General features: G+C 39.3%; 1 pseudogene; it reads right to left on the bottom strand.

The window, feature by feature from the left end:
• Positions 1-5018: 5018 nt before the first annotated feature.
• On the bottom strand, positions 5019-5150 carry LOC114698941 (annotated as a pseudogene).
• Positions 5151-7540: the final 2390 nt, after the last annotated feature.

The following is a 7540-nucleotide window of genomic DNA, read 5'->3' as shown; positions in this document are numbered from 1 at the left end:
TGTACTCCACAAAAATGGAAAACCAGGAAGAAATGGACAATTTTCTGGATAAATACCACATACCAAAATTAAATCAAGACCAGATAAACCATTTAAATAGACCAATAACCCCTAAGGAAATAGAAACAGTCATCAAAAGTCTCCCAACCAAAAAAAGCCCAGGACCAGATGGTTTCAGTGCAGAATTCTACCAGAATTTCAAAGAAGAACTAATACCAATCCTCTTCAAAGTGTTCCACACAATAGAAACACAAGGAACACTACCAAACTCTTTTTATGAGGCTGCAATTACCCTGATACCCAAACCACACCAAGATGCAACAAAGAAAGAGAACTACAGGCCTATCTCCCTCATGAACATTGATGCAAAAATACTCAACCAAATATTGGCAAACCGAATCCAAGAATACATCAAAACAATTATCCATCACGACCAAGTAGGGTTCATCCCAGGGATGCAAGGATGGTTTAACATATGAAAATCAATCAATGTAATACACCATATAAACAAACTGAAAGAAAAAAACCACATGATCATCTCCTTAGATGCTCAAAAAGCCTTTGACAAAATCCAACACCCCTTCATGATAAAGGTCTTAGAAAGATTAGGAATACAAGGAACATTTCTAAACATAATAAAAGCAATTTATAGCAAGCCAACAGCAAACATCAAATTAAATGGAGAGAAACTCAAAGCCATACCACTAAATTCAGGAGCAAGACAAGCCTGTCCACTCTCCCCATATTTATTCAATATAGTACTAGAAGTTCTAGCTAGAGCAATATGACAACAAAAGGAGATCAAAGGGATACAAATTGGAAAGGAAGAAGTCAAACTTTCACTATTTGCAGATGATATGATAGTATACATAAGTGACCCCAAAATCTCTACCAGGGAACTCCTACAGCTGATAAACTCCTTCAGTAAAGTGGCAGGATACAAGATCAACTCAAAAAAATCAGTAGCCCTCCTATACACAAATGATAAAAGGGCTGAGAAAGAAGTCAGAGAAACATCACCCTTTACAATAGCCACAAATAATATAAAATACCTTGGGATAACACTAACTAAACAAGTGAAGGATTTTTTTGATAAGAACTTTAAATCTCTAAAGAAAGAAATTGAAGAAGATATCAGAAAATGGAAGGATCTCCCATGCTCATGGATAGGTAGGATTCACATAGTAAAAATGGCAATCTTACCAAAAGCAATCTACAGATTCAATGCAATCCCCATCAAAATCCCAACACAATTCTTCACAGACTTAGAAAGAAAAATACTCAACTTCATATGGAAAAACAAAAGACCCAGGATAGCTAAAAGAATCCTATATGATAAAGCAACCTTTGGAGGCATCACCATCCCTGACCTCAAACTCTACTATAGAGCTATAGTAATAAAAACAACTTGGTACTGGTATAAAAACTGACATACAGACCAATGGAATTGAATTGAAGACCCTGACATTAATCCATGCACATATGGAAACCTGATTTTTTTTTGAGTAAAACTGAAATTTATTATAAGCCACAGTCGTCCCAGGGACCTCCATGCTATATATATAGCCTCTATGGTTCTATGGGTTGTGGTCTGATTGTTCTTTATTTTATATCTAGAATCCACCTATGAGTGAGTACATACCATGACTGTCTTTCTGGGTTTGGGTTACCTCACTCAGGATGATTTTTTCTAGTTCCATCCATTTGCCTGCAAATTTCATGCTTTCATTGATTTTCTCTGCTGAGTAGTACTCCATTGTGTATATGTACCACATTTTTTTCATCCATTCTTCCTTTGATGGGCATCTAGGTTGTTTCCAGGTTCTGGCTATTACAAATAGTGCTGCTATGAACATAGCTGAGCATGTATCTTTATGGTATGAATTAGCATTCCTTGGGTATATGCCCAAGAGTAGGATTTCCACAGTGTGAACACCTGATTTTTGACAAAGAAGCCAAAACTATACAATGGAAAAAAGAAAGTATCTTCAACAAGTGGTGCTGGCATAACTGGATGTCAATATGTAAAAGATTACAAATAGATCCATATCTGTCACCATGCACAAAACTCAAGTCCAAGTGGATCAAAGACCTGAACATAAATCCAGTTACACTAAACTTAATAGAAAAGAAAGTAGGAAGTACTCCTGAACGCATTGGCACTGGAAACCATTTCCTAAATATAACACCAATAGCACAGACCCTGAGCACAATTAATAAATGGGACCTCTCGAAATAGAGAAGCTTTTGCAGGGTGAAAAACACAGTCAATAAGACAAAAAGACAGCCAACAGAATGGGAAAAGATCTTCACCAACCCCACATCTGACAGATGATTGATCTCCACAGTATATAAAGAACTCAAGAAACTAGACATCAAAATACTAAACAGTCCAATTAAAAAATGGGCTAAAGAGCTAAACAGAGAATTCACAAAACAAGAATTACAAATGGCTGAAAGACATTTAAAGAAATGCTCAACATCCTTAATCATCAGAGAAATGCAAATCAAAACAACTCTGAGATACCACCTTACACCTGTCAGAATGGCTACGATCAAAAACACCAATGACAGTCAATGTTGGAGAGGATGTGGAGCAAAGGGAACACTCCTCCACTGTTGGTGGGAATGCAGTCTTGTACAACCACTGTGGAAATCAGTATGGCGGTTTCTCAGAAAATTAGGAATCGAACTACCTCAAGACCCAGCAATCCTACTCTTGGGCATATACCCAAGGAATGCTAATTCATACCATAAAGATACATGCTCAGCTATGTTCATAGCAGCACTATTTGTAATAGCCAGAACCTGGAAACAACCTAGATGCCCATCAAAGGAAGAATGGATGAAAAAAATGTGGTACATATACACAATGGAGTACTACTCAGCAGAGAAAATCAATGAAAGCATGAAATTTGCAGGCAAATGGATGGAACTAGAAAAAATCATCCTGAGTGAGGTAACCCAAACCCAGAAAGACAGTCATGGTATGTACTCACTCATAGGTGGATTCTAGATATAAAATAAAGAACAATCAGACCATAATCCATAGAACCATGGAGGCTATATATATAGCATGGAGGTCCATAGGACGACTGTGGCTTATAACAAATTTTGGTTTTACTCAATTATTGAAAAAAAAAGCCAAATGAATGGAAACACATGAACTATGAATCAAAGGCTGAGGGCCCCCCCCAACTGGATCAGGCCCTCTGAATAGGTGAGATAGTTAATTGGCTTGATCTGTTTCGGAGGCAACTAGGCAGTGGGACCAAGTCCTGTGCTCATTGCATGAGTTGGCTGTTTGAAACCTGGAGCTTATGCAGGGACACTTGGCTCAGTCTGGGAGGAAGGGACTGGACCTGCCTGGGCTGAGTCTACCAGGTTGATCATAGTTCTCGGGGGATGATTTTCCCTGGAGGAGGTGGGAATGGGGTGTGGGCTGGGGGTAAGGGAAGGGGGTGGGAGGGGGGAGAATAGGGGAACCCGTGGCTGATATGTAGAACTGAATGCTATTGTAAAATTAAATTAAATTAAATTAAAAAAAAACAAGAAAAAAAAAGAGATTTGTGGGGTGGAGAGATGGCTCAGAGGTTAAGAGCACCGACTGCTCTTCCAGAAGTCCTGAGTTCAATTCCCAGCACCCACATGGTGGCTTGCAACCATCTGTAATGAGATCTGGCACCCTCTTCTGTACATAATAAATAAATCTTAAAAAAGAAAGACTTGTGGCTAGTATCTTCCATGTTATCTTCTCAAGAGACGAGTAATTGGATAAGAAAGAGTATAAGATAGAGGTGTTCACTTGATGTTTCTTACTGCTGAAAGCAGGAAGGGAAAGAGAATCCAAACTAGATTGGTATTAAAGAACCCATCCTGGGATCCCTGTACTTGGAATGTATGAGAAAAGAACAAGGTAAAGGTGACAGAGGACTCCTGTCTGATGCTGAACACAGGGAAGGGAAAAATCCATGATTCATCATTCCGATGGAGGCCTTTATTAATGGCCAGGTGAAAGCTGGAGAGATAGCCTAGTGGCTAGGAGTTCCTACTGCTTTTGCAGAGGACTCAAGTTTGGCTTTCAGCTCCTATACAGTAGCTCAGTTATCTGTAACTCCAGTTTCAAGATTCTTGTCCCCTCTTCTGGCCTCAATGGGCATTGCACCCATGTGAAGTACATACAGACACGCAGACAACACACTCATATATGTAAAATTAAAAATTCCCAAACAGTGAGGCATTAAATGTTTTTTGTAAATTTCCACAGGTAATTCTGAGTTCATGTTTCTGTTTGTAAAATCCAAGGTTTTGAGGTAAAATTTATTTTAATCATTCTTATTTGATGATAGAGTACTTCTGCATGATTGTGATTTTTTTATTAAAGTATAATATCTGTGTTGTGCAGACTAGTTGTCACATTAACTTTACACAAGATAGAGTCATCTGATAGGAGGCAACCTTAATTGAGAAAATGCCTCCATAAATTTGAGCTATAGGCAGGCAAACGAACAGGGCATTTTTGTAATTTTTGATTTATGGGAGAGGACCAAACCCACTCTAGGTGCAGGCGTGTCTGGGCTGGTGGTTCTGGGTTTTATAAGAAACCCAACTGAGCAAGCCAGTAAGTATTTTTCCTCCATGGTCTCTGCATCAGCTTCTGCTTCCAGGTTTCTGCCTTGAATGCCTGCCCCAACTTCCTTTAATGGTGGACTGTGATATGGAATTGTAAATGTAACGTTCCTCCCAAATTGCTTTTGGTTCTAGTGTCTCATCCCAGAAATGGAAACCCTAAGTAAGACACGCATGTTCCACATTTCACCATAAAACACACTCTCTCTCTCTCTCTCTCTCTCTCTCTCTCTCTCTCTCTCTCTCTCTCTCTCTCTCTCACTCTCTCTGTCTCTCTCCAAAAACCAAGTGGCCAGATACATGAGACCATGATAATCAGGAAGTATTTATTCTGCCTCTGAAATGATTGAGTTGGGAAAGGTTTTTGTTTTTGCTTTTTGTTGCCTCCCTCCAAATTATTCAGTGAAATTCCCTTCATTTGTGGAAATTGCTGAGACTTGCACATCCCAAGTTCAATGGATATGCTTTGCCTTGGGAAGAACACTTTCATGGTCATGGTATCTCCCCTGCCAGCTAAGTATGAAGGGGAAAGAATTTAAAGCAGGAAATGAAATGCTCTCTTACATCCTGGCTGGTGAGGCTGTGAAACACAGGGACTTGATGGAATCAATCTGGATGTGATGGCAACATGACATCTCCAAAATTACTGTTTCCACAATAATGCCCTCTACTGATAATTAAATAAAATAAATGAAATCTCAGACAAAGAATTCAAAAGAGTACTTATAAGTATTTTTAAAGAACTCAAAGGATACAAATAACTTCTGAGTGTATTCCAGTAGACACAAATGGAAGCTAATAGAGGTTATGAAAATGTAATTCAATAAAGAGAAATACTGAGTAACAATCAAACCAACCAAAAAGCTCTTTGGAAAGCTTCAGCATGAGAATGAGTCAGGGAGATCACTACATCAGGGAGGAAGTGAGACTTGCAGGTGAAGATAAGTAGGTGAGATGATAAAAACAGAACACTTGGGTTCCATGGGATGGGAAAGCAGAAAGTTTGAGGTCTATAAGTTGGTACAAACAGGACATTTGAGATCTATGTGATGATATGAAACACCCACTGTCTTGGTTAGGCTTTTGTTAATTCATCACAAGCAAGAGTTATTGAGGAAGAGAAACCTCAATTGAGATTTCCTTAGGCAATTCTGTGGGGATATTTTCTTGATTAATGATTGATGTGGGAGGGACCAGCTCACTATGGGCATTACCACCCCTTGGCTGGTAGTCCTGGATGCTGTAATAATGCTCATTGGGTAAGCTAGTAAGCAGCATTCCTTAATGGTCTCTGCTTCAGTTCCTGCCTCCAGGTTCCTTCCTTGAGTTCCTTTGCCCTGTCTTCTTTTAATGATGGACTGTGAGCTGTAAGATGAAATAAATCTTTTTCTACCCATGTTGCTGTGGTCATTGTCTTAGTTAGGGTAACTCTAGCTATGATGAAACATTGTGCCCAAAAGGAGGTTGTGGAGGGGAGGGTTTATTTGACTTACACTTCCATATCATAGTCCATCATTGAAGGAAGTCAGCCCAGGAACCTGGAAGAGCCTCCTCTCAGATGACTTTAGTTTGAGTCAGGTTGAGATAAAACTAGTCAACTCAATTGACTCCTTGTCTTGAGACACAAACACATCAGATTAAAGCTATAACTTTTCCTTTCTTATTCATCCCCAAGATCTCACATTAATATTAATATCACAATATAAAATATTCCAAGTTTTAAGATTTCCTTGGTTCTTTAAAACTTCAAATAAAGTATCTTTAAATATCCCAATTTTCTTTTCCAAATCCAGGTTCTTTGTAAAACTCCAGGATCTCTCTAAAATTTTAAAGTCTCAACTGTGGGCTCCTGTAAAATAAAAAAAATTATTACTCTTTTACTTTAAGAAGGAAGAACTAGGGCACAGTTACAACCAGACCAAAGCCAACCAAACTCTGCATAAATATCACAATGTCCAATGTCTGGGATCTAATGATGGTCTTCTGGGGTTCTCCCAAAAGGCTTATGTCACTTCTCTGCCTCTGCCATCTGCATCATACATAGCTTGTCTTCTAAGATCAGGCTAGTTCTGCTGCACCACTGCTGCTGTTTTTGGTGGTGGTCTCATAGTACTGGTCTCAAAAATACTGGCATCTTCTTCTGCAAGTGGGCTGCACTATCTCCAATAGCTTCTTCTGGGCTCTTGTCATGGTGCAAGGTCTCAGCTTTTCTCCATGGACCCCTTCATGCCTTTAAAAACCAGTACCGTCCAGGAGACCCTTACACTAACGTTTGGCTGCCAGCATGAGGTTCAACCTTGTTTGCCTCTAGAACACAGCTTCTGTGTGCTGACTCTGAGGAAACACTTACCTGGAGATTTCACTTCAATGGTGCAGTCACTGATAATTTCTGAGCTCCAGATAAACAGCATCAATTGTTCCAGTAAAGAAAATGTTTACATTAGTGGTTCTGATCTCTTGTTAATCATAGCTGATTTTCAGTTCCAGCTGACCAGACATCACAGATTCTTCATACAAATGACTTTGAAAAGTCTTTATTTTCCCCCGAAACTTCACAAGCCAGGACTCCATTGTTTATATTGCTGTCAAAATTCTTTGTTTATATTGCTGTCAAAATTCTTATTTTCCATCTCGCACAAAACAGCCAACCGAGTCCTCAATATTCAAAGGCTTTTCTAGCCCATAGTTCTAAAGTCATTCCACATTCCTCCCCAAAACAACATGGTCATGTCTGTCACAGCAATACCCCATGATCTTGGTACCAACTTCTCTTGTGATGCTGAACACCATGACTAAAAGTAGGTCAGAGAGCAAAGGTATTATTTGGCTCACACTTCCACTTCATTGTCCATCACTGAAGGAAGTCAGGGAAGGAACCTGGAAGCAGGAGCTGAAGTGGAGGCTGTAGAGG

The sequence above is a fragment of the Peromyscus leucopus genome, unplaced genomic scaffold (genome assembly GCF_004664715.2).
Source record: "Peromyscus leucopus breed LL Stock unplaced genomic scaffold, UCI_PerLeu_2.1 scaffold_429, whole genome shotgun sequence".
Classification (NCBI taxonomy): Eukaryota; Metazoa; Chordata; class Mammalia; order Rodentia; family Cricetidae; genus Peromyscus; species Peromyscus leucopus.
Note: the sequence above shows the minus strand (reverse complement) of the source record. Positions and strands in the feature narration are given on the sequence as shown.